Consider the following 20,316-nt stretch of genomic DNA (forward strand, 5'->3'; position numbering starts at 1 on the left):
GTGTTGGTTACACATTCAATGGATGAAGCATGAATGCATGATTATCATTAATACCAAGTTGGGTATGAAAATGGTGAATTATGTCAAGCATGAAAAGATTACTAGAGTACTTGTGATGCAATCGTGAGTTAGCAAGGGCATGATTAGGTCATGATTCCCATATTATGAGTTATGATGATATATATGCATGGTGCATTCAATAGATGAATGCTTGTGTGGAACAAGAATTCACATGACTTTGTCATGAAGAAATAACCACCAATATTTCTAAGGGATGGATGAGTATCAAAATGAGTGGTATGAATCCCTCATCACCCAAAACTAAGTGGAATCTAATTGAATGTAAATTATAATATATGTATTTCAATGGAAAATGTGATTATACAACTTTTAGTTTTGACATTTTTATTTATTGGAATAATTGTTTGATGGAATTATGAATTGATAAGAATAGTTATGATTTATCTATCTGTAAATCAATATATATCTATAGACACACACACACATAATGTGATGATAATTTTATTCAAATTTGTATTTTATGTAGTTTAGAATGATTTAATTGGAGAGTGTGCAACAATTCTGGTAACATTTCAACAACTGTTTTAAATATCATAATAAAATAATTATATTCAAGCGCGCTCCCCATAATTTAGATGATTGAAACTCAAGGTTATGGATGGAATGGACTTGGAGATGGAAATGAATATAATTACATAATGAAGGTTGAATACTACCACATGCAATATCCAAACATTATGAGAAGAATTACATACTTATGAAAGTTTCTTCCTATGTGGAATAGGTTGAGGAAAATTATTCCAATTGGAATTTATTATAATGATATCTCAATAAAAATTGTATGTATGTGATATAGGTGAGATAAGGGATCTATATAGGAAGGATAATGGATAGATGTTGAATTTGGAATGCCTAGAAACAAGACCACAATACTAACATGAGAACCCTAAGATGTACCTTTATTACCATGAGTTGCAATACATGGATGTGTTTTGTTATATTAGATAAATCGAAAGGGATTCCTTGGCTATAAGAACCTATAAGTTTCTTTGACCTTCATATGAAAGAAATCATTGGCAAGATAGATCACCTAAGGGATTATCTAACAAAGAAGGGGATGCTTGAGCGTAGGGAGTGAGTGATTATAAGGAAGGGGTGTCTTGAATGATTATATTGTGAATGATTCATGTAGCATTCTCATTAGTACTATTAGTGCATTGGGTGTGTATAAGAAAGTAGCAAGCAAAATTGTGTCCTATGGAATCCCCGTGATGCAAGGAACAACCATATAAATAAGTATTATACAAAATTTCACATTTGTCTTGAAATGCACGTTTATGTTATTTAGCTAAAGACTCATATGCATAAGATGATTTATATATAAAATGGCTATAATATGCATGTTAATTTGACCACTGATGTAGTATTTTATTAGAATTCCTAAATTATGGAGGAAGCTAGGTATGGAAAATGGAGGACAAATTAAAGAGTAACAAAGGAAATGTGGAATACATTGTTGACATCAAAGATGAAAAGGTTACGTATATGAATAGGAACTATTTATATTGTTACCATGAAACAAAGCACTTGAATGGTGTTGTGGCAGTAAAAAGATCACATCTAGAGTGGTGTGCACGATGAAGAAAGTGTTCCTTTAGGGGAAGGGGAAGATGTAGTTTCCTCATTTCGACACTGAGATGATATTGCAATTAAGTATGCTAAGATTACATATATATGCATTTAAATGTTGTCATCATGAAAACCAAATTGGAAAAAAATGCATGTAATAATTTCTCAGTAATGTAAATATGTTGGGAAACTAATTGGGAATAGAAACACCGATATTGACTATGATACCATGAGTGGAAATGAGTGATCAATGGTGAATGGGGGAATTATCTTGCCAAAACATTTCCATGAAATTTTATTCAAATCTAATCATTTTCCCTCTTGCCTAAGAATCCATTGATTATGAATGGCCAAGTAGTTGAAAAAATCACTCTCATAATTGTGAAATTTGGGGTGGTAATCGAAATAGTGCTTCATAATTCAATGGAAGGAATGGGCTAATATATTCCTTGTAATTTGAATCTAATCCATGAATGTTCCTAAAATATTGAGGCAAACCTGGAGGCGTATAATAGCATATTATATTTAATATGGAAAATTTTGGAAATAATGAAGAATCATGCAGGGAAAATCATGTGAAGCAATATCATCCCTGTATTTGTTCAACCATACATAGATGGAAAAGGAAAATGAGCGCTTAGAATAGTGAAAATCTTTTGAAATGTTTTCAAACCCAAATAGACTGTTGGTTGCAGTATTTTACATGAATAAACTATGTTTTTGGTTCCCAAGCATGCCTATAAGAAGTTCAACTCATGGCTAGAACATAAAGAATGTGTTATAGGCTCACCAAAAAGGATGTTTTCTTGCTAAAAAATTGCAGGAAAAATTTGGAACCATGCTAGATAGTGGGGATCAAAATTTGGTGCATGTTGAGTGAAAAAAATAATCAATGGGAAGGAAAATAATCAAGGGACTATAAATAAGAGAAGGTATTTCCATATTTTCCTTGCTAGCTAACTGAAACGCATATGAAAATCATGGATGCCCAAGTCTATTTTGGAAAGGAATTATTTTATTAATTCATGTATGTGAAGGAGATATTTCTTCGCTCAACTCATTTCCCAAACAAATGTTAGTATTCCCCTTGCGATGTCATGGAATATCTAGGGATCAATGAAAAACTGTAAAAATTTAATGTGAAATTGAGCCTATGGTTTGGTGGAAAAGGTTTCTTTCCAAATCAGTTTTCAACCTAAAATTTTTGATAAGTGTTGCCTTCATTCATATGATAATAGTTTAGTGACACCTAAATAATGTTTATAATTATGAATGAAATTTTTTTCCTTCTATTACATAGAAAATAGAAAATGGTGTTGTGACTTAGATTTTGTTATTATATTTATTTCATCTATCTCAATTCTCTTAATGTCAAAAATTTAGCGGAATCAACTTGCAAGGCCATTTTTACCAATAGGTCCCATTTTAGAGAATTAGGATTTGAAACCTTCTGGAGGAATTTTGAGGCCTTAAACAAATCTTTATGGGGTCTAAAAAATATTACCTATGCCACACTTACGTAGAACTATTCTACACTCATATACCTTTCCAAGCAAGAACCACATCAAATAGAGTTTATATGCAAAAGTTATGTCTTTTGCAAGTTGACCTACCATGTTGACCAACATGGCACAAGTGAATGCCACATAAACTCCCATTACTTATGCATATGAGGATAGTCATGCATGTACATTGAAGAATACTCTATAAGGTTCAACGTTGTAACTATAATTGAAAGTTGAGGGAGTCAAACCTTAAGCGAGTTGGATATTGGGCTATGTTATATACCAAGCAACTAGGAGGAACAGGAATTTCATTCTAAGCTATGGTATATTATTCCATAGTTGAGAAGAGAAACTATGAGTCAAACAATAGAGAGAGAAAAAAAAGGGAGTTATGATTATGTAGTTGTTGTACAAATAGTAGGACTTGAGTAACTCCATAAAGAGTGTCTCTTTCTTTTTTCTTGCATATTTTCCATACCAGAGGGAAAGAGAGTAGAGAAACCACATCTTCTAGTTGGGTTTTATCTTATAAGGGTTTCATAGGAAAATTGTTTTTTTCTATTCATTATGGTGTGTTTATTTCTATTTTATATTCCTCAAATTTCATCTAATTCAGCTAATTAAGAAAATATCAACAAACAAAAGAATATAGAATATAAGGAAAAATTAACAGTAAATATTGCAATATTTTATCAAATTTTTGTGATGAATTATTCCAATGGAATATCCACAGCAATTTATAGATCATATTGGTGATAGAGATAGTTTCATCAGGGATTTTTTTCAAAAGTTGTAGGGGATCCAAGAACTAGTTTGAGTATAAAGTTATAGAACCCGAGCCATGGTTGATGAATATATTCACAACAATCCCCATGATCTGGAAAAAGAGACTTAGGATGGAATATTAGTGAGAATTGGATTCCCGCATTAACATCCAAAACAATCTCCTTCCCTCCCTCCACTTGAGACCTCTAATTTATTATTAATAATAAACATGACTAGTTATAATTAAATAACACTATAATATATATATATATATATATATATATATCATATGTCTTCAATTAAATAATTATCCTGATATAATATAAAATTAAATTTTGTTAATTCCCTCACTTTAATAACACATAATATTACAATTAACCATATTTTTAAATTAACCACGCATCTAATATAATTTTTTTTATCATATTAAGCCCCTCACATTAATAATACAAATATTAATTTATCATATTAATTAACCTTAATTAAATTAATCAATATATATCTTATATTCACACCATAATCTTATTAATTTAATTATAAATCCTTCCCCTTTATCAATTTTAGGGTTTCCACGTCGACTCTTCTCTTTTTTCACTCCTCCCTTTACTTATTTATCTAGAACCCCATGCATGATCAATATTTCACATATATTTTTATCATGATGATGAACCACAGTAGTTGGTTCGAAACGTCAATTAAAAAAATTATAAATGTGATGGATCTGATAAACAAATTGCAACAAGAAACTGGTCACAGAAGTCGAAAATATGAAATAAAGATTGGAATTGGAGAAGATGGGGGCTCCATCTTATTTTTAGATAATAGGGGAAATCAATAGATCATGAATACCAAGAAAAGGAGTCATGGAAATAACCTGAGAAAGAGAATCCATGTTTGGGTTCCATCAACTATTCATAGTCTTGATTCAATATGGAAGTGAAACTAGACATAAATCCATACCAAGTTAAGATCAATGCTTTAAAACTCAATCATTAGTTACAATAGTTAGAAGTATATTTTAGTTTCCACCATATAGATGAGGAGAGGAAAATATATTTTCTAGACTGAAGTAAGAAGGCCATGCTCTGACTTAGTTGTAATTAAACACCAAAACACTTAGGTTGGAGGGTGATCCACTAGTAACTATGTCGCAAGCCTTCAAAACCTTCATTAATTCCTAATTATATCCTATGAGGTATGTAGAGAACAAATAGATATGATGGAAATACTTCAGGTAAAGGCACATGCCGAGTGTATCAAAGTGTATCACTAAGTTATGGAGATGGCCATTATTCTAGGTATCTCACCTAAGATCCTAGATGTACTCCTCAAGTATTTGGGGGATCTACACAACCAAGTACAAAAGTATTTGACACTTTTCAAGATAAGAATAGTGCCTGAGGAATATATATAAGCAAATATGTGGAAAGCATTGGCAAAAAGAAAGGGAATCCAAGTGTTTTGAAGTAGAAAGAGCACTAAGAAGTTTCCATGGAGGGGAAGACAAAGTGGGAAATGGGGAAGGATAAGAAGAAATTAGCTAGTAAAAATTAATGGAAAGATCCTAACAACCATTATAACCCTTGATACATTAACGGAAACATTGAGGAAAAGTGTCAAAAACTACATCCAAATTTAAACCCAAGTAAATGCAAGGATGATGGAAAGAAAAATAATATGCTAGCCATAGATTCGATCAATCACGTTGAATGTCACTCCAACGTGGAAAAGAATATTTTCTACACATCAATGAAAAAGGAGGTGAATATGAGTAGTCTTCATCACTAAGAACAGAAGGAGATGATCAAACTCTTTCACATTAATAATAAAGTCAATAAGACCAAGATAGATGGTTTATTCTATTTTGGTTCATAATCTAACCTCGTGGTAGCATATTCGGTCAAGAAAATTTTGGATTGGAGGTTCAAGATAATCCTAGCCCATATCCATTAGCATGGTTAAAAAAGGATGTAGAGATTAAGGTAATAAAAATAGTGCAATATAAACTTTTCTATAAGTGTTGATTATCATGATAAGCTAAAATTATTATCATTTCAAGGTATGCTTGTTGATTTTGGGTACTGTGAATTCTTTGGATTGTGTTGATGTTATCTTAGTGTGATATTAATGTTTCAGGACTTGTTTGCATGTCTTTCTCTCTCTTGTCTGATTGAAACCACACTTAGGCATTTTTGGAGCATTCACTGTCTTTGCAGCTTGCTAACTCTCTCCTGGAATTGCACACTACACAGTCTTAAGTCATAGTGGAGTATCCCTGCCGTTTGTAACTATGCATTGTGCGTTCATTCCCTCCGATGACTACACATTGTTCAATCATAATGCTCAATCTCTACCTCTTGACCCTGAAAACTAAGCAATTATCCCTCGCAATAACTCTTCCACTACACATTATGTAGTCTCAGTCAATAGTCAGGCCTCATTGCTTCCTTTATATATGCAACTATGCAATCACCTACTTAATTCCTTCCATAACCATGCATTGCACAGTAACAGTGAGAAATACTACCTCACTGGATCCCTCAAATACACAACTTTGTCTTCCAGTCTCTCAACCACCACACATTGTGCAGTCACAATGACTAGATGTTCATCACTGCCTCCTGGAATGTGGACTATGCAATCCTTGAGCCTCCTTCTCAGTCCTACACTCTATCTTGTCTTGATCAACATGTCGCATAACTTAGGAAAACAATAGACTAGGGAGTAAGATAGACCATGGGAGAAATATTGATGCAAGGAGGAATACATACATGACGTATTTCATGGGGTAGTTCTTAATTACCCAACTATCTACAAGAAGGAGCTCTATGCCTTGGTACAAGATGTTAAAAATTGGAAACACTATTGATGGGAAAGGAGAGAATAATCCACAGTGTTCACTAGTTGATATAGTATTTGCAATTCCACAATAAGCTACAACAAAATAAACACTACAAGTGGATGGGATCCTTACAATATTTTCATTTAGTCGTGAAGTACAAGAAGAGAAATACAAACAAGTTGGATGACATGGTTTCAAGACCACCTAACACACCAAGAATTACAGCTTTAGTACTTTGATGCACATGGATCCTTTCATCCATGATGCATACAAATATATATACATAGAATATTAGGTCTTCAAGGAGGCACTTCAATAGGTATAGGGCTAAAGTTATATAGAATATGGTAAGAACAAAGCCAACCTCATCTCCATAATGGTTTTCTATATAGGATGGAGAAATTTTGTGTTCCTAAAGGTGTGTGACTATAATTAATCATAAGAGCTCATAATTCCAAGGTCGTATTCAATTTAGTTATTGTGAATATAGTTTTCAACTTATAGAGGTATGTGTATAGTCGTTAATGCAAGAACATGTAGAAATGTACAGTAGAGCTTGCATACCTTGTAGTACTAGCAAGACTAGTAAGATAAAGCAAGGTATATATCATCCCATTCATATACCCACTTGTCCTTGGGAAAGAACTTCCATGGATATTTTGGGAGGTTTACTAGAAACCAGGAAGGGACACAAATACCTATTTTAATAAAATCCAGAAAACAAGAAAAACATGAAGAAGAGACAAAAGTTAGGTGGAAAAGGCATTAAGCCTCACAACATATATTCATCTTCTAATCATAAAAATGTATAATACAAATATTAAACCACCTCAATTTCTCTCACCTTGACACATAATAGAAGAGATAATGAAGGATGAGAGAAAATAGAATGTAGAAAATCTAGAAACATACTTAGCATAAAAATTATATCCCAAAATGTGAAATAAATAAAGGTGGTACACTAGGACTTAATGATTGTTTATGTGAGTAATAAGCTAACATTCCCCCCCTCAATCATACGTTCGAGCAATAATACTAGAAATGCAACATAAGCTAGTATCATCACCAATTGTTGATGTTGAAATCCCTAATCTAAACCTCAATGAAGAACTGTCTAAAAAAACTACCAAAAAAAGATGTCAAAAACTCCAATCTAAAGAGAGCACAACAAGAGATGTGAACCAAATGAAAGTTTAACACATCCATGAATGCCAACTTACAATGCAAAAGGATCCATCTATCCGTTGCTAGGTCGAAATGACCATCAAGTGAATAAATAATGTCTACAAATTTGTTCTCAACCAACATCCCATTATTATATCTAATATATGGTTTAAATGGAAAATATTAAACCATAATTCCTACAATTTTTTCTTTCTCCTCTAGAAAATTTGATGCCCATTTGGAAATTTCACTGTGTTGTCGAAAATTTTAGTCTAAAAACCATCTTCAATTTCATCATCAATTCAATTTAAATTCATCATCAATTCCCCAATTTTTCAGCTGAAAGGAGAGACCACAATTGATTTTTGTTTGACCACAAACCATCTGCCTTTTATTTTTGAACTCTCCCCCTTAATATGTAGGATATTTTTACCATTGTACTCCCTCTTTTAGATGCATGAAAACACCATATTCTTTTCACTTTTACATGAACCATGTCTTCACTCAAGATTGAATTCTTTGGTAAGATGTATATTATCATTTTATTTTTGACGAACACTCCCAAGGATTGATCTATTCATAATAAATCTTCAATATTTATGGTTCGTTTCTTTTGGAAGATCTCTCTGATGAATGATTCTTTTTTCCATAATGGTGACAAGGATGGAGATCAAAATAATGATCTTCCATGTGACCTATGTGATTGCAATATTTCATTATCCTTCTCTTCATTGTTGTTTTTTGTTTCTTTATCCTAATAACCACTAGTGGCAACCTTGATTGGTTTTGAATAATATAGAACACGCAATTTGATTTCGTCTTTTTCATATCCTAAACCATGCTGATTTTTGTTGCATTAGATTTCTTCCCATGGTATGATGATTGACTTGCAAAGGTAAACTAGATTTTCATCGTGTACAACTTTATCATGTTTTGCATTTGAAGTTGTATCGTTGAGTAACTCATGAGTGGTTTGTTGAACTGAATCATCATCATCCTCATCATTATCCTAAAAAACAAGGTTATTATGAACCACTACTGGTTCAAAATTCTTTCATTGAAATTTACCTTGAAGAAGTTGAGTTTGAATTATTTAAACTTGAGCTTGCTTTACTGGTAGACATGTTCCCACAGATTGGAGAGTACTTTTGTGCATGATGATTATATTATCTTCAGCGTTGATTATCAAGGTGTTCAATAACTCCAACAATTCAATACTCCGCTCCATTTATCACTCACTTGAACTCTCGAACTCGCTTGCTTGCATTTCAAATGCTTAATTTTTTCTTCAATAAGATGGTGGTGTCGGATACCATCAAAAATGCACCCAAAATAGTGATTTTTACAAAGCTTTTTAATTTTTAACCACTCAAGTTTTTCAAATTTGACTTACATTGATTCAAATTGGTGTTGGGTTCAATAAAAAACACACCTTTTGATTTAAACTTGAAAACTTCAATCTCAACTTTGAATTTGACCTTGAATCAACTTTTCAACTTCTCAATTTCAAATTTTTACATCAAATATATAAAAAAAAATCCTCCAAACTTTGACTTAATTTTTCAAAATTTCAAATTTTACTTTTGACTTTTAAATAAAAAACATTCAAATTTTGACTTTGACACTCCTTATAAATTTACAAATTAAGCATGCCTATTAAATTTATTATTTTAATAATAATGAATACCCCATGTTTACTTAGAAAAACCTCCAAACCATAAATGAAAAACCATAGAACCTCGTAAAAATCTCCAAAGCCCTCGGATTTAGCGAGAGATTACAATCAATGGCCCTCTCTTATGTGCAAAACAATAGGTCTCAATAAGCTCTAATTAGATTGAGCCATATACGTGGAGAATCAATGATCAAAACATGCTCATATTTTTCAAGAGATAACTAAATGTGATTCTAAAGAAATATTATGGTAGTGGCATAACTTCCCTATAAAACCTTTTTAACACTCGATCGTGCACATGAATTGTGTGAAAAAATTCTCTTGAAACCTAAGCAAGCCTGCCACATGATAGGGATCACCCTACCTTTAGTTCTTTGTGCGTTAGCCCTAACGTCACATGGGTGCCTCGTTTAAATAAAGGTGTGTATTATCTTAAGTTGTTGATATATCGGGCAACTGGTTTCTTGAGGCATCTTCACATAAATAATCTTCTGATATGGAACCTATTATTGTTGAAATTTTGGCCTTATATGTGGGGCAACTAGAAGTGACCAACAGAAATTTGATTCCTTCATAATTTTGAGGAACCGATCAAATGGTATAATAATTGGATCATCGAAGGTCGAATACTATCACTGGCATATTTCAAGCTCAAATTAACCTTGTAAAAGATGAGTATAGGAAGAGGATCAGATGTCGATGGCACAAATAAGATCAGATGAGAATTTGTTGAACGCACACATCGAATCATATCATAAGTATGGTGAAAAAGGGGCTAGACACCAGGTATCAAACCTCTGCTATATTGTGAGAAATTTCCTTACATGTGTGTATGATTATAGTGATAATCCAATGCTATCGGGCGTTTCTTAATAAACTCAAATCTCATAAACAACAAATTTGCAACCAATTTTGATTTTCCAGTGGTTTTATTTTATTAAGATCGATGCTTCAAAAAGCTTTTGAAAAAGGATCTCTAATTGTTGGTGAAATAATTCAAACCTTTGACATGAAACAAGTTCCCGAGATAATTATCCGGCATTTATTCAATATTCAATAACCACTTATCGCACGAATAGACAAACCTCTGGAAATATAGATCGGACATATGATTTTATAGAATTGTTGGTGTTTGGCATATGGCATGACAAGCTTAATGATCTTCTCAAAATGTAGACTTGTACCATATTTGGATCAATTTAGCTCCATGGTTGTGGTTTCCATCAGGTCGCAATATCCAACACATAGGTTTTGGCCCTCCATTTGATGCATACAAGTTATTTTTCTAGAGATTGAATCTTATTAGCTATCGCCACTTCATAGTTTATTTGATTCTTTCCCATGGAACACTACCATGGAAATATTAGGCCTAACAAAATTTGAATTCTCTAATACCAATTAATAAAATCCAAAAAACAAGAAAGATATGAAGAAGAGACAAAAAGTTTGGAGGAAAAAGCCTCAAGCCTCACAACATATATTCATCTTCTAATGATATAAATATATAATGCAAATCTGAAACCACCTCAATTTTTCTTACCTTTACACCTCACAAAAGAGATAATGTTCAATGACAGAAAATAGGATCTAGAAACTCTAGAAACATACTTAGGATAAAAACTATATGCCAAGCTGTGAAATGAATAAATGTGGTAAACTAATACTTAATGATTGTTTATGTGAGCAAGAGGCTAACATATTTGTGGTAGTTGATAGGTTCAATAAAATGTGCATTACTGTAAATATACCATCAAAGGGAGAGAAGTAGTGAACATGTTCTTTGAATAGACCTTGGTGCATTTTCAGATACCAAGAAGTGTCATTTCAGATAGGGACACATTTATCCATGCATTTTGGACTACTTTGTGGGACCCATCATCCTACTAAGGTAGAAAGAGAGAAGTTACTATGCTGACCCAACCTCCAAAGTCCCGTTATGGAAATGTAGACTACTTTTGTTTTATCTTTTCAACTTCCTCAAAACCTAAAATGGATTAAAAATTTGTGTTCATCTCTTCAAGTCCTTTCCAACAATATAAATTTTTCCTCAATCAAGCTTCTGGATCAAAAGATACCGCTGATTAAAAATTGGCCTATTAGGTCTTGCCACATCATATGACCTACTATATGACACCCACATGGCCCCCATGTGGCTACCCAAGTCATCACCATGGTCCTCTCTAGAGGGTAACCTTCATCCTAGTATCAACCTTCCACACGGTCATGTCCTTTCCATACTCATAGGACCCCCTTTCCCATGGTCCACTTCATATATAACATATATAATATTCATTTATAAACCCTCGTACTCAATACTATTCGACGCTATATTAATCCAAGAAGGGCACTCAAGTCCACATCATCCCGAGGATAAAATCCTGGGAGTTTCCTTTCGAGTCCATTTGCAAAAACTCTGGGATGCCTTCAATTAAAATCGTGAGGGTGATGAGGAGTACCTTATCATATACCCATAATATAATGCATTGTGTCTCCCCTCCATTTATAATTATACAATCATTTCACTGCACCCAAACACATCGAAGGGGCTCGCTCCTGCCACATAATCTCCAGGATTTTTCCTCGTACCATTGCTTGAATACGTCAGGGTTACATGGAGCATCCACATTGCAAATATGAAAATACACATAAACAATTTCATGTTGGTTATCATATGAAATGCATGCACCACTTGGAATTTAACTACAGTCCAATAGGACCACAAGATCCATATACTCTCGAGGATAAAATATCGGTGGTATCAACTATGTCTCCTATCAAAAAGTTTAGGGTCTAGGGAGATGTCATGATTTATATTCATTGGGGCAATGTCATGGTTTCAAATTGTCAGGTTCCATCCAATGGTGAGGAGCACATCAATCATCAAAGACCGAGATCAATTGTGGGAAGGGAGATTGTCATTCCAACGAGCCCCACAAGCCACGTCGTCCCGACAGTAAAATCTTGGTGGGGTTGCTACCGGCCTCCACTTGAAATCTCCAGGGAAACACCTTCGAGGTCATCCAATGGCAGATAAATACTCCCCATAGTCGATGGACCTGATTTTCCTGCACTTAAACATTTTACTATAGAACTTGTCTATATGGGCATATGAAGATTGAAACCCACTTTTCCAAAGTCATATAGACTTCCAGCTCCATGCGTTCTACATGGGAAGCATGTATGGTTAGATTTTTACCCAAGTCTCTAACACATTCCTCTTGCGCTTATCAATGAGTCTCGACCATACATAGGTGTTTATATATATATATATATATATATATATATATATATTCACCTGTATATAGAGGAAAAAGGGTTGAGCCAAGTCTCTCAAAGCTTAGGAAGAATATATATATATATATATATATATGCCCAATATGGAAACACATATATTTATAAATATAACAAAGTGATCCTTCCTAAGATTACAAATGTTAAACAAGGCTTGATAACCCAATTAGTTTAATGTGGCCATTCAATTGAATTAATAGAGATTGTTTTTTTTTCTAAGCACAAGTATTTATAGCAATATGCATACCCAAAACAGGCACATAAATATACCTATTCTTGATTCATAAACTATCATGGATATTCCACTAGACAATTTGTCACAACATATCTGATAAAAATTATATTTAAAAATTGAAATTCTACACTATTATAGTTTTATTTCCTTTTAGGTTTATGGATCTGTAAAATATTGTTAATAGTGCATGCATGTGAACTAAAAATTACACAAAAATTAGAGAACAACAAAATAAATTATCACACAAACATTTGACACAATATATGACCTAGGAAACCCTTTCGGGAGAAAAACCCATCTAGAAGGTGAGGTCGCTCTGATCTCTTTCTCTGAATGGAAATATGGTTGCATGTATAAAGAAGTATGGCCTATGGAAAATGGGCTACTATAATGCATAAATCCTCTTTGTGTTCTCTATCTCCTATCCCTTTCAATTATTTTTGCTCAACTATGGAACAAATGCACTCGAAAGAATGAAACTCATTTTCCTCCTACTAGCATGGTTATAACACAACCTGATAGCCTACTAGTGGTTAGGTTTGACTACCTCAACTATTAATCAGAGTTACAATATAGACTCGTATAGATTCATATGCATCATAATCACATGGCTAGCCCCTTTTTTCATGAATAATGGGGGCTGACATGGCATCCTCTCAAATTATGGTGGTGAAAATAGGAAGGTCAACTTCTAAGTGGCATAACTTTTGTATATTGACTCCAATTGACATGATTCTTACCTCATTGGAAATGTATTTGTGTGTATAATAGGAAAAAAATGTGCATTGCTAAAGTGGCAAATTCTTAACCCAAAATAACATTATTTGATGCCTCAAAATTTTCTGAGAAGGTTTCATACCCCAATTTGTCAAACTACATCCCGCTGGTAAAAATGGTCCTAAGATATGATTCCTCCACTTTTTCCACTTTAAAAGCATTGAGAAGGATGAAAAACACTATAATGATCCAATCTTGTTTGATTCCATGAGAAAATAATCAAGGAATAGTCTCTCATTTTCACACAGGAGAATGGCATCCCTTACCATAAATCTAAACAAATTATCAGCATATTAAACACATTCATGAAATTTGCAAGAAGTATAAAAGCACTTCAAGAATTTTTCTTATAGAGGCACGACAAAAATTTATAAAAGGACATAGAACATGAAAATAATTTCAACCAATAGTTACAAATACGAGCATTCCTATAGCCATGCAATATTTATCAAAGCCATACATTAAATTTCATAAGGAAATCTTTAACTTCGCAACTCTTAGCTAAATACATCCAAATACAATAAATCCAATGGCTAGACTAAAGGTGGGACTTCTATTTTACACCCAACCTCAGACTCACTATAGTCAGAATCACTTGTAGTAGTCACCCCCAAGCTAGATCCATGATCTAAGGGGATTTTTCTTCAATAATTTTCAGCAAGAGGTCATACTCAGCTCTAAGAGGACATGGATTACTTATGAAATTAGATGGTTTATCAGCTCTTTAGAAAGAATCCTGTGTGGTTTCTCAACAATTCCTAGCATGCACTCATTCAGATTTTCCTTAGAATTTTTTGAGCTCCACTAGACCACATTTTAGCTTCCTAGGGAATTTCATTCCGTCCACTTTCCAAGTCTCTCCAACACTTCTCATGAGCTTTCCCAAGAGGAAAATAAAACCTCAATAGTGTTGTGAAATTTCCTTTTTATTATTTCCCCAAGGGGTCTCTTCATGTTCCTCTTAGACTCTTCCACTTCTTGGAAGCTTCTTTTATTTTTCTTGATAATCTACACCATAAATTAAACAGTGGTGCCAACTAGCAACACACAAGTTTCTCTTCATATACCCCTTTAAATCATGTATTTTTGGTCCCACTCTTTATACCTATTAATAAAAATATATCCATTTATAATTCATAGCATCATTACATTACAAAATTCACTAGGAAAGCACACTAGGGGTTTCACAAACCCCACCCTTTTAAAGGTAACACCATCCTCAATGTTCCAATCCCAACAACTAATTAAAGGAATTTTGATAAATTCAGCCACTTTAGTGGCTCCTCGGTAGTTTCCTGGTGCTTTTGTTGTACCTAGTCCATATTGATAGCTTTGTATTTTTCCTAGAGTGTTCCTTGCCTCCATACCCAATGTTTTTGTCCTTTGCGCTCCTTGTTCCTTCAAAGATAAATTCTTGGCACGTTTCTTCCTGAAACACCCCCAATTTTCTTCTAATTCCAATCAACCATGCTCATGACCTTTTAAAATTGAATGTCATTTTATTGCATCGCCTTCTCTATTTCCTATTCCCTCCGATGATTACACCCCCCCTTCCGTGTAATCACTCACCTTCCAAGTCTAGGCATCCCCTTCTTTGATTCCCAGCCCCTTGGGTGATCCATTCCTTGGAAAGGTTTCCTTGCATCGAAAGAGTCCATATCCAAGGAAAGTCTCTCCTTGCACACATTTACACTGGTCATGGTATGATTTATGACAATTAGCTGGCACCTTTGGTGCTAGTGTCCCACAATGGCCCTATTCCTGAAATATTTAATTGACATGCCACCATGCACTCCGTTATCTTCAATATGCTATTTTTAACCTTGTAGCCAAGTCCATCCACCCAAACCAAGAAAATCCATGTTTTCCTACATAATAACACATAAATCTCCATGAGTTTCATCATAAGGAAATTGAAATAATTCAAATCATAGCTCATTAACAACTTATTCATGAGGTGACATTTACAATTTAATTTTTCTTCCTATCATAGAAATTCAACTTAGCTTGTCAACCAACTATCATAAATCAAAATATCACTTCATGTTCATAATTTGGAAATTAATAAAAAGCAATGAAATATTGATAATTGTCTTTGGGTTTCTCTTTATTCTGCACACACTAGGTTGGTCGCCAAACACAACAGGCACCTAATGGCCTTCTTTCCTCTCATACACACTAGATTAGTTACCCAACTTTGGTAAGCATCCAGTGCATTCTCTTCTCTTCTCTTCTCTTTCACTTCCCACAAATTATATTGGTTTCCCTACTTTGACAAGCACAATGGCATGTGTGTGTGTGTGTGTGTGTGTGTGTGTGTCTATATATATATATATATATATATATATATATATATATATATATATATATATATATATATATATATATATCACTACCCTATGAATATGGGCACTACCAATCCTGGTAGTCCTTTGTCGACAAAATTATAGGTGTATCCCACACCTTCATAGGTCTAGACAGTCCCATACCTGCCTATCCCAAACACATTACATAACACACACATACATGGTATAATACAATGTACGCATATCACAATACAACGTATGTATGGAACAATACAATGTATACACATATATACAACACATGTTCATACACACATGAATATACACATTACACAATATCACAGAGAATCCCAAGACCACACCATATCTATTCATGTAAACCATGTCATACTACCTTTGTTGTTTTTCCGATGTTCACAATCTTAGCATGGGCACAATGTAAGAGTCATGTTCACAACATACTAGATTCATAAATCCGTAAGAAGGCCATTTTTCTAAATATATTCTTCATCAAACTAGGAATCTTTTTATGCCATCCATATCATTAAATAAATTTAAATTGTGATATTTCCACATGTGCAATTAAAGTCAAGGTTAAGAGAACTCCCTTCATGACATTTTACTATCCACTTAACTATGGTCATAACGGATATTGACTTATGTCAAATAAATCAAAGGTTTAGATAGATCCCCAAGTATTAGCAAGACATGCATTAGTTAATGGAATTATTCTCCACAATTCCTCCTTTTACCTTTTCTCTTCACCTTGTTGTTATGCAGCAATTTTTAGCCACTTGCATTTTAATTTGTGCCTATTATCATGTCAAGCCAATTTTCCCATTAGTGTTCCATATTACCTTTGTTCTCGGCATGTTCTTATCCATGAAAATCATGCATTTCGCCCTTTCACAGGAATTTGTGGCTTTCCTGTCACCCTATTGGTGTCAGATGTTATACCGTTTCAAATTGGCATGGGATCCGAGGATTCAATTTTGAAGACACTTCAAGTAGTAAAAAATATACTGAGCTGAAATAGACCTAGTGTTGTTGTGGGTGGAATCGGCATGTTAGTGATGTTTTATTTTCACCAACACATGACACCATAACATCGAGACCCACAAGCACTAGAAGCGGGCATGTGCACAAAGCCCTAGTCACACCACTCAAAAACGCCAGCGAGCACACTCGACACAGGCACGTCAAGCTGGAGTGAACAAGCTAACGGGAAAGGCTCTGATGGAGATGCACATCATCTAGATTCAATGTCCAAGAATATTGCTCATCCAACAGCTTAGGGAACCCCCTTCCACCAAGCCACATGGACCTTAACGCTTGGAGGTGGTGCATAGAAGCCACATGTCAGCACCACAAGCTCGTTGCACACCTGTGATGGTTTCAAAAGCTAAGTTCCAGCCCTTATGAAAAGATAACGCATGTCCTCCCCATTACATCAACTTCCCATGTCACACCACCACCACACACCATGTTTCCTTGTCACAACCCTGCCATCATCCATGCGGCCATACTCGTACGCACAACTGGTCCCTCCACATCCTCGACCATGTCGTACCCATGTCCATGTGTCATAACTTTGTCATTCCAATCATCAAGCACATGGAACTGTCCCACTTTCAACCTACGTTACCCGGATGTCGCCATGAGCCTGGACCAACCTGTGCACCTACAAATCAAATGGTAAAAGAAAATTTTCATCTGACATCCCAAACAAACCTGCGCTAGGAAGTTGTGAGCACAATAGTGTTATGGAGGAATGTTGTCTGGGCTACGTGTCGCCTCCTACTGTTTATTTTTGGTAGCATCAAACATGTGTTCTAGTCTCAATTTGTGTCAGAGAGGCTAGAGAACACAAGATATTCAAAACCTAGAAAAGGTTTAAGGAGAAAATACCTAGAGACCAGTGAATTAAGTTAATTGATCAATAATTAAAAAATGCATGTCTAACTTAGGAAAATTGATTAATCAATAACAATTAATTGAGAAATATTGAGAAAGCTATAGAGACTCACACAGATTGAGTCTAATATGATGTTAGTCGTTGATAAAAATTTAATCATGGTTTTTGGTGCTCTAATGACATATTATAAGAGCAAGTAAATGGGGTTGGAGATAGATACATTGAAAAAACAGGGAGAGCGAGTTTCTTGGCAATCGAGTTATCTAGTTGTACTAATTCAGTAAGAAGAGAAGTTTGAGCTAGAGAAGGAGAGCATCAGTGATTGAGAGAGTGGTAGTAGAGTGTTCTGGTGTATTTTCTAGTGTGGTAAATCCAACATAGAGGAGGATGAAATACTATGTAGAGAAATTCGTCCAGGAGATGCAAATTAGCCAGCCCGGGAGGACGAATATCTAGGAAGAGGTTGGATCAACTATCATCAGCTAGAAATACATTCCTAAAGGCAGTGTGAATTGTTTCTAGTGGTAAGAGAAGGCTAGACAACCTAGTTGGAGTAGTTCTAGAGGGCATATGAACTGCGCGAGGTAGGTAGTGTGAGTTCCAGGCAGACCGAGTTTTCAGGGAAAGAGAGAACGAGTAGGCCAGCGGGAGGTCATATTGTTCCAGAAGGGAGATAATTTCTCCATTATGTTTTTGGCTATATTATTTGTTAGGGATAGCCAGTTGGGCAGCCAGATTATTGTACTCATATTTTACTATTACATATTAATAAAATAAACCATCATTTGTTGCATTGGCTTTCCCTTCTAGTTTTTTTCGGGGACTTTTGTCCAAAAAATATTGTGTCGATTTTATTGTGTGTGTGCATATATTTTCTCAATTCCGTCATTTTTAGATTTCACATAATTTATTTGTGAAGAATTGTAGTGTGATTTCTTCAGTATTAATCAAAAAATTTATAATCTACTAACCTATTAGAAGAATCGATTTCTAGTTGCTGCAATTTAAGGAAATTTCACACCTGACATGATTCATGCACCTCTAGATATTTCAACATCCACTCCTCAATCATGCAAGAGATGTCAACCGAATTTCCACGCTGGCTGCTTAGTCAATTCCACCCATCACAAAGTCACTGGGCATCAAACATGTCAAATTTGTTGAGCCGGCATACATTGTTAATATGCCATGTGGTCGGTCCCATGTCCTATTGATGCCAAAGTGACGTCAATAAAACTTTACCGCCAAGGAAAATTCTCACACATGTCATGTGTGGACCGCTATAAAGGACCTGCAAAAGTCTATTTTTGGCATTTCCCCATTGTTATTTATTGTTCCAACCCTTGCGCACCCGTGGTCTTCCAATTTCCAAATTATGCAAATAAGCACATAAATCACATGGATAAAGAATATGAGCCCCCTCTCTGTAAGAATACTATTCATTGACATCCACATTCTACAAGAATCCCTATTAATTTGATCCATTTAAACCCCAACCTAGTTGTGTGTGTTGAATGCATTTTGCTTGGAAGAAATTCATCTCTTAGGAAAAAAAATCACATAAGCTAGTGCAATTAAAGTTGTAAATGTGCTATTAGAGTGAGGGAAATTGTTTAGGTGCTAAATTCCTTCTCTTTCAGTTTGAAAGCATTAAATCTTTTGAATTGTGAGCATGTCATCATTCCCACGCTCAAAATTTGAGAAAGCCTTCTCGCCAAGCTGTCACTCATACTCCATGACATGTGTCCCCTTCCCTTTCACTACCACCACCTGCCTTGTACCTCCTTAACTACTATGATCAATAATTTCCTCGACTTATCATTATTTCTAATGGATTCTTCATATTCTGGAAGTTATGCAGGCATAAAGGGAAAGGGAAAAGAGGTATACCAATGTGATGAGAACATCAACAACTGAGACTCACTTATGGCATATTTTGAGCTAAGAAAATCAATTCACCTCTTGTCTGAAAAGGTATACAACTTGACAATTGATGAGTTTCAATGTTATCTCCCAAATCAAAGGAAAGAGTTGCAGTCAACTAAGACCGAACTCTTCCAAGCAAGAGAGTATATAAGAAGGCTGAACACTGAGCTAGAACTCTTGAGGAGAGATGACTCTAACATGTCATTGTTCAAGACGCTCAATAATATAGTACTGGGGTGTGTGATGAGAGTAGTAGAAAAACTAGAAA

The sequence above is a fragment of the Pinus tabuliformis genome, chromosome 2_2 (genome assembly GCF_031772625.1).
Source record: "Pinus tabuliformis cultivar Carrire ecotype Pingquan chromosome 2_2, CPIR1, whole genome shotgun sequence".
In the NCBI taxonomy this organism is placed as follows: domain Eukaryota; kingdom Viridiplantae; phylum Streptophyta; class Pinopsida; order Pinales; family Pinaceae; genus Pinus; species Pinus tabuliformis.